At 38.3% G+C, this 12418-nt stretch overlaps 1 long non-coding RNA gene across 2 annotated transcripts in view; it reads left to right on the top strand.

The window, feature by feature from the left end:
- Positions 1-11478, top strand: part of LOC146079626 (uncharacterized) — a 518301-nt gene extending 506823 nt beyond the window's left edge. For both annotated transcript variants that reach the window (XR_014474659.1, XR_014474660.1), the window contains one exon: positions 10958-11478. This is a non-coding gene — a long non-coding RNA (uncharacterized LOC146079626). The remainder of the gene's footprint in view (positions 1-10957) is intronic.
- The last annotated feature ends 940 nt before the right edge of the window (positions 11479-12418 follow it).

Here is a 12418-nt window from a genome sequence, read left to right on the forward strand (position 1 = left end):
CAGCATTTTTTAGATCAAAGGAGAAACCGCAGGAATTGGAGATAAAAACTAAAAGGGGAACTAGAGGAGGCAAACAAAGTAAAAAAAGTTACAATAATAAAAAAAGGAGAGAAAAAAGAGTTTTAAAGATGTCAGAAAGGATCACCAGGATAGAAGAATTAGAAACAATAAAAATCTTCAACCTGAGTGATAATCTCCTTCTGAAAGAAGAGAGATCTATTTTGGAAAAAGGCCTTAAATTTTGCCCAGCTACCCCCATAAATCCATTTGACATCTTTGTTGATGTGCAAAAATTCCTGCGCAAATTAACCTTAACCCCTTCACGACATTGCCTTTTAAGGTAATTTTTTTTTTTTTTTCCTCCTTGCGTTCAAATAAGCGTAACTTTTTTAATTTTCCGGCTATATAGACACATGAGGGCTTTTTTTTTGCGGGACAAGTTGTACTTTGTAATGGTACCATTTACTATACCGTATAATATTCTGGGGAATCAGGAAATAATTCAATGTGGGGTAAAAAAAAAAAAAACCGCCATTGCACAATTTTGCGCTGGTTACGGTTTTTTTGGAGTTCATAGTTCGTTTAAAATGATGGGTTATCTTTATTCTATGGGTCGTTACGATTCTGGTGATACCAAACTTATATATTTTTCGTTATGTTTTACCACTAAAAAAAAAAATCGCAACTTTTACGGTTTTTCTAATTTGCGTTGCGTCGCCATGTTCTGCGGCTTATAACTTTTTTATTTTTCCACCTACGGACCTGGGTGAGGGCTCATTTTTTGCGGGCTGAAGTGTACTTTTTAATTAATACCATTATGGGATATGGGCGACTTTCTGATCTCTTTTAGTTATTTTTTTTTGGGTACGCGATGCGACCAAAAAACGTAGTTTTGGCGTTGGGGATTATTTTCCGTTTACGCCTTTAACCGTGCGGGATAACTAATGTTATATTTTAATAGATCAGACTTTTAGGAACGCGGCGATACCAAATATGTTTATTTTTTTTATTTTTTATTTATTTTTATTTGGGAAATGGGGAAAGGGGGGTGATTTGAACTTTTAATATTTTTTTATTTTTTTTTTATTTGTAAACTTTATTTTTTTTTTTTTTTTACTTTTACTACAAGGCCCCCTAGTGTACTTGACCACTAGGGGGCGCGATCGCCTGTACTAGGTTCAGCCATAGAGCTCTATGGCTGAACGTAGTGATTTTATGCACTTCCTTTTACATCCTGCCTGAGGCAGGATGTAATAGGTATGCATACACGGCCAGCACAGGGGTCTACATTAGACCCCTGGCTACCATGGCAACCGATCGGCACCCTCCGATCTCGCTGCGGGGGGCCCCGATCGGCGCCGGAGGGGGGCGCCCCCCCCTCCGATCAGCTATTTAAGCACTGCGGGCGCTTTGCCCGCGGTGCTTAAAGGGTTAAACGGCCACGATCGGCGAACTCGCCGCTCGTGGCCGTGAGAGCAGGGACCTGGCTGTAATATACAGCCATTACCTGCTCTCTTTCAAGCCAGCTCACTCCGTGAGCTGGCTTGATTCCCCCGCAACCGACATATGACGTATATATACGTCATATGTCGTGAAGGGGTTAAAAAAAATTTTCATGATGAAAACCCAAGAAAATACTGATGTAATGGAGAATATATCCCCGTTTAAACCTAAATCTAAATTCAACCCTACGTACCTAAAAGGTTGTTTTTTGGAATCCTTCAGTACTATGGTAATGGACGACATAAAAAAATTGGAATCTAATAAAATAAAACATAATCTTACCTTAAAAGAAAAAAAAAGGATTAAAAAGTCTGATGGAAGACAACAATTTAATAATAAAGCCATCAGATAAAGGAGGGGGAATTGTATTATTAAATAAAAAGGATTATGAGTAAGAAATTTTACAACAATTATCTGATAACAATACATACAAAAAAATTAGGAACAATCCCACAGAAAAAATCAATAATTCTATGAAAATGTTCATAGAAAAATATGAGAAAAATGGCACTTTAACCACTAATGAATCAAAGTTTCTGTATATTGAAGATCCAATTATTCCCACTATTTATGTGTTACCCAAAACACATAAAAACCCCCTCAAACCCCCCGGCAGACCAATAATTTCCGGTGTTGACTCTATAACTTCAAATATTTCGATGTTTATAGACTCCCATCTACAGCCCCTGGTACTGGAAAATAAGTCCCATCTCAAAGATACTCTTGATGTGATTAATGTTCTAAAAAATCTAGAGTGACACGATGATTACTATCTCATCACAGCAGATGTCTCAACATTATATACTATAATTGAGCATAACCAAGGGATAAAAGCCGTGAAAAATGCCCTCCAAAGATCAAGCATTGACAAGGGCCTTCAAAATTTTTTACTAGAGGGCATTGAGTTCATCCTATACAACAATTATTTTTTGTTTAAGGAGGATTTTTTCTTACAGAAACGGGGTACCGCCATGGGCACCAGGTTTGCCCCTAGTTATGCCAACATCTTTATGGGTGAGTGGGAGACCGATTACATCTGGTCCCACCACCCATATAGGGCAAACCTGGTGTCGTGGCGGCGCTATATTGATGATATTTTATTTTTGTGGAGAGGAGACAAGGAATCACTTGACCAATTCTGCATTTATTTGAATCAAAATGATAGAGGGATTCACCTCACTTTCGATATTAGTAAGGTCAGTGTGAATTTTTTAGATCTTGTCATTTACATTGAAGATGGGGAGATTAAGACCCGTAATTATGTCAAACCGACGGACTCCAGAACCTACATCAATATGGACAGTTGCCACCATCAGAGGTGGCTCGAAACAATTCCACTTTCACAATTCCAACGACTTAGGAGGAATTGTACAGACACTGACATATATAGAGAACAAGTAGGAGAGATGAAGAAAAGCTTCATACAAAGCGGTTATGACATAGAAAAATTAAATAAAACTTCCCTGATTGTAGAAGAAAGGGATAGACAAGATCTTTTGACTTCTAAGAAAAAGGATCGACAGAATCAACCAGATCATTACAAATGGTCTTTTACAACTAATTATTCTGCTCAACACTCCGATGTTACAAAAATATTTAAGAAGCATTGGGATTTGTTGAGAAAAGATCCAATAATTGGCAATGACATTCCTCCCACACCAAAGATGATTTTTAGAAGGGCCCCCAACTTAAAAAATAAATTGGTACAGAGTTTGTGTCCGATTTCACCTAAAAAAAGTACGGTCACCTCTAAGGGCTTTTATCGATGTGGGGCATGTCCAGGTTGTAAAAATGTGCCCAATAATTTTGGAATGAAAATTGACAAACTGGACATAAATGGAAAGTCCTTTATAATAAAGGATTTTTTAACTTGCCATTCATCAAATGTTGTCTACACCATTCAATGTCAATGTAATAAATTTTATATCGGTCGCACCAGCAGACCTTTTAAAGTTCGATTGGGTGAGCATTTGCGCAACATAAAAAAGGGCATAGAAACCCATGCTCTCTCCGATCACTTTAGGCTCCACCACCAATGCAATGTGTAAGGAATTATGAATTTTTACATTTTACAAAAAATTTTTGCTAGCATAAGAGGTGGGGATTTACATAAAAAATTGGCCAGATGCGAGATGACACATATTTTTAATTACGATACTCTTTTACCAAACTGATTAAATAAGGATTTTGAAACTAAGTGGTTTTTATAGCTATTTTAAAATGTACATTATTTTTATATATTGGTCTTATGTTTTTTAATCTTGGTTTTATACTTCTTGTATTGTTACTAACTTCCATTCATTTATTTTGAGGTAAACTGGAAGCACTATATGCACTTTACTCCAAAAAAATGGAACAAAAAACCAAAGCTGCTGTTTCCCTAACAGCAGGGACACTATTTCAGCGTGGTGCTTCTAATGAGGAGGGAATTTCACCTGGAACAGAAAACCTGGGATAGATTATTGCAGATCATCTGTTGATTGTAATGTGTACCTAGAAGCTAGAAAATCCATGTCTGGAATTAGGAAACACTTTGTAAATTTGGGATGGTAGTATAAATACCCCTACTGGTGACCACTTTCTGTATGCCTTGAGAAAGATACTGCAAGGTATCGAAACCGGTTGGCAGTGGTCATTTGAAAACACTCTGGAAGGGGACCGGACGGACTTCACCTTACAGCCAGTATCCAGGAACACCTGTGGTGGTTTTACATCTTATGCTTTTGTGTCTACAATCACTTGTGGACATAATTGAATGGTGAGAGTCCTGAGATCCCTTACATTGTGTGATGTTTTAATTGTGTGTGAATAAAAGTATGTTATACTGCACCATGAAGTTTCTCTTATCCGTTTGAGATTCATCAGCATCTAAAGAAAGTGAGAGGAGTTCTTGGTTCCATTGTGACAAGCATATGTCCCTCCCTACGCCTTATTGTCTACCTCATATGTAGACCATTTAATTCGGTACGAGTCGACTCCAGTTTTAATTGAACTGTTATGTACTGTTAAAACCATATTACACTATTGTGGTTTTTTTCTTTTGTTTTTTTGGGTTTCACCTTGAATGTTTGCAAAGCGCCTTGATTACCTACCAAATTCCACACGGTATTGTATGTAACTAACCTCTGGAGTGGTTCTCCAATTTTTTGGTTGTGGTTTTGGGGCTGCTATTTAAGCGCATGATATATTAGTCCAAATCTTTTGTCTTTGTGGGATCTAAATGCAGTTTTAAATTCATCAATTTTAGTTTTAGCTGCCTGTAATTCTCGGCCCGATTCCTCGATGACCAGAATCATAAGATCAACTGAGCAGCGATTCAGGATTCCTATCCATTTAGAAAACTATGTCTTTGATCATGAGCTGTTTATGTTTCTACTTAATCTTACTTTAAACCGTAATTACTTTTTATTTGTTGGCAGCTATTACTTACAACTCAGTGGCTGTGCCATGGGGTCAGCAGTGGCCTCGGCATATGCCAATATTTTTATGTTTCAGCAAGAGGAACTACTGTTCCTGGACAATCCTGCAATCAGTCAATGTTTGTTTGTGTACACGCGCTATATTGATGATATATTTATTTTATGGACAGGGTTTGTGGAACATCTCACTGCATTGATTACATTCATCACTGCTCGTGAATCTACAATTAAATTTACTTTTTCATGGAGTGCATCGGTTGCCCATTTCTTAGGTGTTGCAATATACTGAGATGGGGAAATTTCAACTGACGCTTTCTTCAAGGATGTGGACAGAAATACTTTTCTTATTTCCACAAGTCAGTATCCACTGTCCCTTAAGAAGAGCCTGCCCTTGCCCCAAATGATGCTGATCGCAAGGCTTATGAGCGACAAATCTGGTCTATCTGAGAGGCTGTATACCCTGATTGCCAAATTTGTAGCAAAGGGTTATGACCAGTCTTTGTTAGAGGACCAGAAATCTAAAGTATTATTGATGCCCAGGTCACAATTACTTAAACAAAAACCTAAGAATAAACAAGAGACCTTACCATGGTCTACTCTGTACTCTGTGGCCAGCCCAGTTATAGGCCAAGCCACTCAGGCCTTGTGGCCTATCGTGAAGTCAGATGTGGATCTGCCTGGAAGGCATAATACTCGCCCTATTGCAGCTTTCAAGAGAGGCCATAACCTGAGAGACAGGTCAGTACACACTGACATTACAGGGTTAGGTGTACATGCTGCTACTTAATCAAATGTTGATCATTTATGAATCCACACACACAGAAATGATATTACATTAGGTCTGTATTAACATGCAGATCTACACATGTCGTGTATGTGATAGTGTGCCCTTGTGGGCTAGACTATGTAGGCCACACGTCACGAACGTTTAATGAACAAATGGGCCTCCATAGGTCAGCCATCAGTTTGGCCAGCCGGTCGCCCACCACTTTAAGGCTAAGGAACACTCTTTAACAACATTGAAATATTTTATGATTAACCAGGTGAAGGAGTCTATGCGTGGGGGAGATAGGGTGAAATCTTTGCTACAACTTGAAGCAAGATGGATCCTGAGGTTAGAAAAGATTCACCCCAACCGTTTAAATGAAAAACTTTATTGGAACAGTCTGATTTAAAAGCATTCTTTTTAAACTTACATAGTTACATAGTAGGTGAGGCTGAATAAAGACTTGCATCCATCTAGTTCAACCTATGTTTATAGTAGCTAATCCCTTGTTGTATAGTATGTTCTGATATTTTAAAGACAGATTGTTACTTATTCATACCTGTGGATGTTTTTAACCAATAAATGTTAATCCAACCTTATTTTAAATGTATTTATAGTGTCTGCCGAAACCACTTCTTCAGGAAGAGAGTTCCAAAGTTTGACTGTAAAAAAATTTTTTCTTCTAGATGAAAAAAAATCTTTTTTCTTCTAATCTAAACTCGTCCCCTCTCGTCCTAGATTCCTGTCTAGCAGAAAAAAGGGTGCTTGAAAGTTCCTTATATTGGCCCCTGATATATTTGTACATGTTGAGCATGTTAAACGTCTCTTCTCTAGTGTAAGTAGTCCCAGCTTGCTTAATCTCTCCTCGTAGCTTAAAGTCTCCATTCCCCTAATAAGCTTAGTTTCTCTTCTTTGGATTTTTTCTAATTCTATGATGTCCTTTTTATAGTGTGGGGCCCAGAATTGTACTCCGTATTCGAGGTGCGGTCTAACCAATGATATGTACAGAGGCATAATTACTTCTGAATCCCTACTTTCCATACCAATTTTAATATATGCTAGAGTTTTATTGACCTTTTTAGTTGCTATATTACATTAAGCACTACACCCTAGTTTGTTGTCTATTTGGACTCCTAGATCCTTTTCGAGTACTGAATTACCCAATTCATCCCCGCTTTGGTTATAACTAGCACACTGGTTATGTCTCCCAAGGTGCATGACCTTGCATTTGTCCACATTAAACCTCATCTTCCACTTTTTTGCCCACTCGTCTAGATTGTCAAGATCATTTTGAAGCGTGGTGACATCTTCTGATGATTTAATAACTCTGCTCAGTTTTGTATCGTCCGCAAAGATGGATACATTGCTAAGTAACCCTATCCCAATATCGTTAATAAAAATGTTAAACAAAATGGGCCCTACAACCGAACCCTGTGGCAGTCCACTTAGTACTGGTATCATATTTGAAACTGCACTGTTCACAACCACTCTTTGTTCTCTATTACACAGCCAGTTCCCTACCCATCTGCAGATATTTGCCCCTAATCCCAGGTCCTCCATTTTATTTATCAACCTCTTGTGTGGTACGGTGTCGAAGGCTTTAGCAAAATCTAGGAAAATCACATCTACAGCATTTCCATTATCAAGGTTTTTGCTAACCTCTTCATAGAAACCAAGTAGATTAGTTTGGCATGAACGATTTTTCACGAACCCATGCTGGTTATAACTGAGTAAACTATGAAGGTCTAAATATTCCTGGATCCCATCTCTTAAAAATCCTTCAAATAGTTTCCCCACTATTGATGTTAAACTGAAAGGTCTGTAATTAGCGGGGTCCTCCTTTTTTCCTTTTTTGAATAATGGCACTACTTCTGCTATTCTCCAGTCTTTTAGTACCTTTCCTGATGATAGTTAATTATTGAAGATATAATGTAGATGGGAAGCTAATTCCTCCCTTAATTCCATTAGTACTCTAGGATGAATCCTATCTGGCCCAGGTGATTTATTTGTTTTGATTTTGCTGAGCCTCAATATTATTTCCTCAATAGAGAAATCAATATTGAGGTCTGGCTTGTTCATCCCATTTGTGGTATGTGTGCGTTCCACAGTCTGCTCTCCCGTAGTAAACACTGATGAGAAGAACTCATTAAACAGTTCTGCTTTTCCCTTATCCTCCGTAAAACTTTTTTCAGTGATATCGGTTAGTGGGCTTATGTTGTCCTTATTTATACATTTACTATTTATGGATTTGAAAAACTTCTTGGGTTAGTTTTGCTTTCAGTGGCTATGCGCTCTTCATAATCCCTTTTAGCTACTTTGATTGCCCTGTTGCAAATTTTTTTTTATTTTTTGTAATTGGTGAACGCCTCCTCATTTAAGTTATTTTTATAGAATTTAAATGCTCTTGTTTTATTGTTGATTGCTGACCTAATGTTTTTGACCAACCATGGTGGCTTTTTTTTTTATTGAATATACCCTTATTTACTTTAGGAATGTATTTAATAGTTAACGATTCGAATAAATTTTTTAGAGTATCCCACATTTCCTCAGCATTTTTCCCCTCAAAAACAGTTCCCCACACAATTCTTTTTAGGGCTTCTCTGAATATTTCAAAGTTAGCTTTTCTGAAGTTTAGTATTTTTGCCGATCCTTTATGATGTAATTTACTAAAGTTGATTTCCAGTGAAACCATATTGTGGTCACTGTTCCCTAGATATTCAATGACTTTTGTGTTTGAGACTAGATCTATGTTATTTATTAATACCAAATCCAATAATGCCTTATTACAAGTTGGAGCTTCTACCGTTTGTGTGATAAACTGGTCTTTAAGTAAGCTTAGGAACCCACTGCTTCTTGCCGTTTTACATGTTACGTTTTTTTCCAATCAATATCAGGTAAATTAAAATCCCCCCATAATTAATACTTGATTCTGATCTGATGATTGTTTTATTTGGTTTAAAAGAAGAGACTCGTCCCTTTTGTTTATGTTCGGAGGTCTATAGCATACTCCTATTAAAATTTTATTAGGTTTTTTGTTATTGTCGGTTATCTCTGCCAACACAGTGTAATCTTCCTCTGTACCTGTGCTCATTTCTTTCTCACACAATGTTAAGTTATTTTTTACATATAGGCACACACCCCCGCCCTTTCTATTTTCCCTATCTTTTCTGTAGAGTGTATATCCCTCCATACTGAATGCCCAGTTGTGAGACTCGTTACACCATGTTTCTGTAATACCAATAATGTCATAATCGTCCCTAGTGGCCACAGTTTCTAGTTCCCCGATTTTACCTGCTAAGCTTCTTGCATTTGCCAGTAGGCATTTTAATTAATGTTTATTTTTATTTGCATCCCTAACATTGTGTTTAATTCCTCCTCTGGACTTATTTGTGTTCCTTACTAACTTCCTCGTACCCACCTCTCCCTCAGACTCTCTACAGCCCCCCACCATGCCCACTGCCTGACCTATTTACAGTTTTGAAACTTCTTCCTATGTCGTTTACTCCTTCCCATACCCTAAGGTCATCTGTACCTGAGAGCTGTAATGAGGTAAGATTACTTTTATTACATAATATTCCTGGAGAACCCTGGGAATTACCCACGATATTACCCTTCTTAGTACCCCGGACATTGCCTGTAACTATGTCGTGTCCCCCCCCTCCTCCTCCCCCAAATTGATTGTTGACCCCAATCCTACTATTCTCACTATGGGACCCATAGTATCTAGCTACCCCCCCCCCCATCACCTAGTTTAAAATCTCCTCCAACCCTGTCACCATCCTTCCCCCCAGCACCGCAGCTACCTCCTTGTTCAGGTGCAATCCATCACGGCAAAAAATATGGCGCCTGACCGAGAAGTCCGCCCAGTGTTCCATGAACACAAATCCCTTCTTCCTACACCAGTCCTTTAGCCACACGTTTACCTCCCTGATCTCCCTTTGCCTCCCTAGGCTAGCGCGTAGCACTGGTAATAATTCTGAGAATGTTACCCTAGATGTCTTCGCCTTTAATTTCTTAGCTAATTCCCTATACTCTTTCTTGAGGACATCCCACCTACCATTAACTTTGTTGTTAGTACCGATGTGCATTAAGACCGCCGGGTTGCTCCCAGCCCCTCCCAACAATCTGTCCAGTCGGTCCGTGATGTGCCATACCCGAGCACCGAGCAACTCCTCCACCGTTCTATCTAGGCTTTGCTCAAGATTGGAAATGTCTCTCAGTCACTGAATGGCCCGCTCTAGATCAGTGACCTGGGCTTCCAGGGCGGACGTTCGCTCACATCTCTTGTAGATGTATTCGCACTGGGACTTTTGCTCCAGGTGCGCATACATTTTGCATGACATGCACTGAGTGAGATTCTCAATCTGGGCCCCACCCATTTTATCTACCTCCCTGTGACTAACCCCTTAGTGTACAATAGAAAATTAAATTACAATGCAATTACACTCTACAAGTTAATTTCTATGAAAATATAAGAAAGTTGATACTTATCTGTTCCTGCAGCTGTGTCACACTCCTGGTGTCCTCACACCTGGTGTGTCTGCAGCAGAGACTGCAGTGCTTTTATCTCAGTCCTCAGTGATGATACTGGCTGTCTTGCAGTCTGCTGACACTCCAATCTGTATCTGTCCGCTTCCTCTGTAATTTCTTCCAGTTGCACGTTGCCCTCAGTGGCCCACACTCAGGTCATGCAGCACGCTCTGTACCTGCACTTTGTGGACCCTTTAGCAGGTCAGGCACCTAGGCTTCAAGCAAAGAGAAAAAAACAGAACAGAAGGGACAGAAGCCTTTTGTAACCTGGTTTAACCCCTTCCTGGGTAATGTACTGTAACTCCTTCTTGGATATAACCCTACACTTAAAAATGGCACTTATCAATGGCAGTTCAAATTCACAAGCTCAATAAATTTGCTTGCTTCCTGCTGTTTAATACTGCTGATACTAAAAAGCTACCCACCTGAGCAGATAACCACTCCCACCTGCAGCAATATACTGAAGAAAAAAAAAACTTTAACAATTTAAACACACAAAGCAAACAATCCCCTCATATTAATTAATTAATTACACAGTTCACCTTTTAAACACACCACTCTTTCTTGGATATAACTCTACACTTAAAAATGGCACTTATCAATGGCAGTTCAAATTCACAAGCTCCAGTCCAATCTGTGTACTATTGTTTATTCTTTAATGTTTATTCTTTAATTTTCATTTATTATTTGTTCTCATTATATATATTTTGCGATATTTACTATGTTCATGTCATTTCAGGGCTTGTATGTGTCTTCTATGACCGGGAAGGACGTAACTATTGGTGCGGCCGGAAGTGAGGAGGGACGCTCAGGTTGCCTAGCAACAGAGGTCCGTGCCCGTCCAGGTATGCACCTTGGTGATCGTGGCTGCTTTCATCTGGAGACACCACTTCCCTGTATTTCGGACTGTTTTACCCATTTGATACATTTCTGAAAAGGCTGCCTTAAAGTGATACTCACCAATAAGTGGATTATCCCTGTATGCGAGATTTGATGTATCCCCTGGCTATCCTGGAACTTATTTCATGTTAAAAAGGTTCTACATAGAGAACGTAACATTCTGTAACAACCGTTCTACCTTATCGGTCCTAATTTCTATCTGCAACCTCAAAGAACATCCGTACAACGCATTATCCAGATCACCCCTGAGGAAGTCCCAAGGGACGAAATGCGTAGGTTTATATCTGTGAAATCCTCATTGTGAACATCACTTGATGTTGGATCATCATATTTTATTGTCTTCTGGATTGTAAAATTATTTTGAACTGTAAATCTATGTACCAATGTTTTGAATAAAAAACTACCTTTTAAAAATCTGCTTTAATATAGAGGTGAAAAAACAACTTAGGGCGCACATCTATTCCTTTTTCTTTCCATATATATATATATATATATATATATATATATATATATATATATATATATATATAAAAAAGGGTCGTGACTCACAAGACTATGTTTAGCCTAAATTTAGTAGAGTTGAGATGTGAAAGAAACCGACTAACAATCAATGAATTGACCAAAAGAAAGCAGGTTTGACCAGTAATCAAGTGATTGTGTACAGTACTAAAGGTGGGTACATACGGAACGATGTCGGAAGCGTTCCGACATCGTTAACGAGTGTATCAAATCGTTCATCATGCGTACACACGGAACGATTGGATACACTTGACAAAAGATTTGTTTATGATCTTCCTGCATGCAGGAAAGATCATAGACCATTGTTAACGATTCGCGGGTACGCGCATCGTTAACGATGCACGGAACGATTTGAACGATTGGTCGTTCCCATCGATCGGGAACACCCACATCGGGCTTCAAATCTATCCGTGTGTAAATATACTCAAACATTACCTTTGTGCTAGCTCAGTCTCAGAAAGTGCCTTATTTAAGTATTTACTGTACTGTTCAATTTATCTGTAATTAGCAAATAATCAGCTTTTTTTTAAATATGTTAATATATTTCACATTTACATTTTACAGTTTTCTGTTACATTTATGGGAAAGTTTTACATGTATACTAAAACAACGTTAGAAAAATATTCCATAATGCAAAGCACTTTATACTTAATTCAGCAATATAAATGTAAATAACTACTTGCTATGGCAACAATTGTTACTGTAAGTATTTCTATTTGCAAGTAAATTTATATTATTTTAACTGCAATAATTATGTGACAATAGGAAAAGCAGTGTTGGA

The sequence above is a fragment of the Crinia signifera genome, chromosome 5, assembly GCF_055691185.1.
Source record: "Crinia signifera chromosome 5, ASM5569118v1, whole genome shotgun sequence".
Taxonomy (NCBI): Eukaryota; Metazoa; Chordata; class Amphibia; order Anura; family Myobatrachidae; genus Crinia; species Crinia signifera.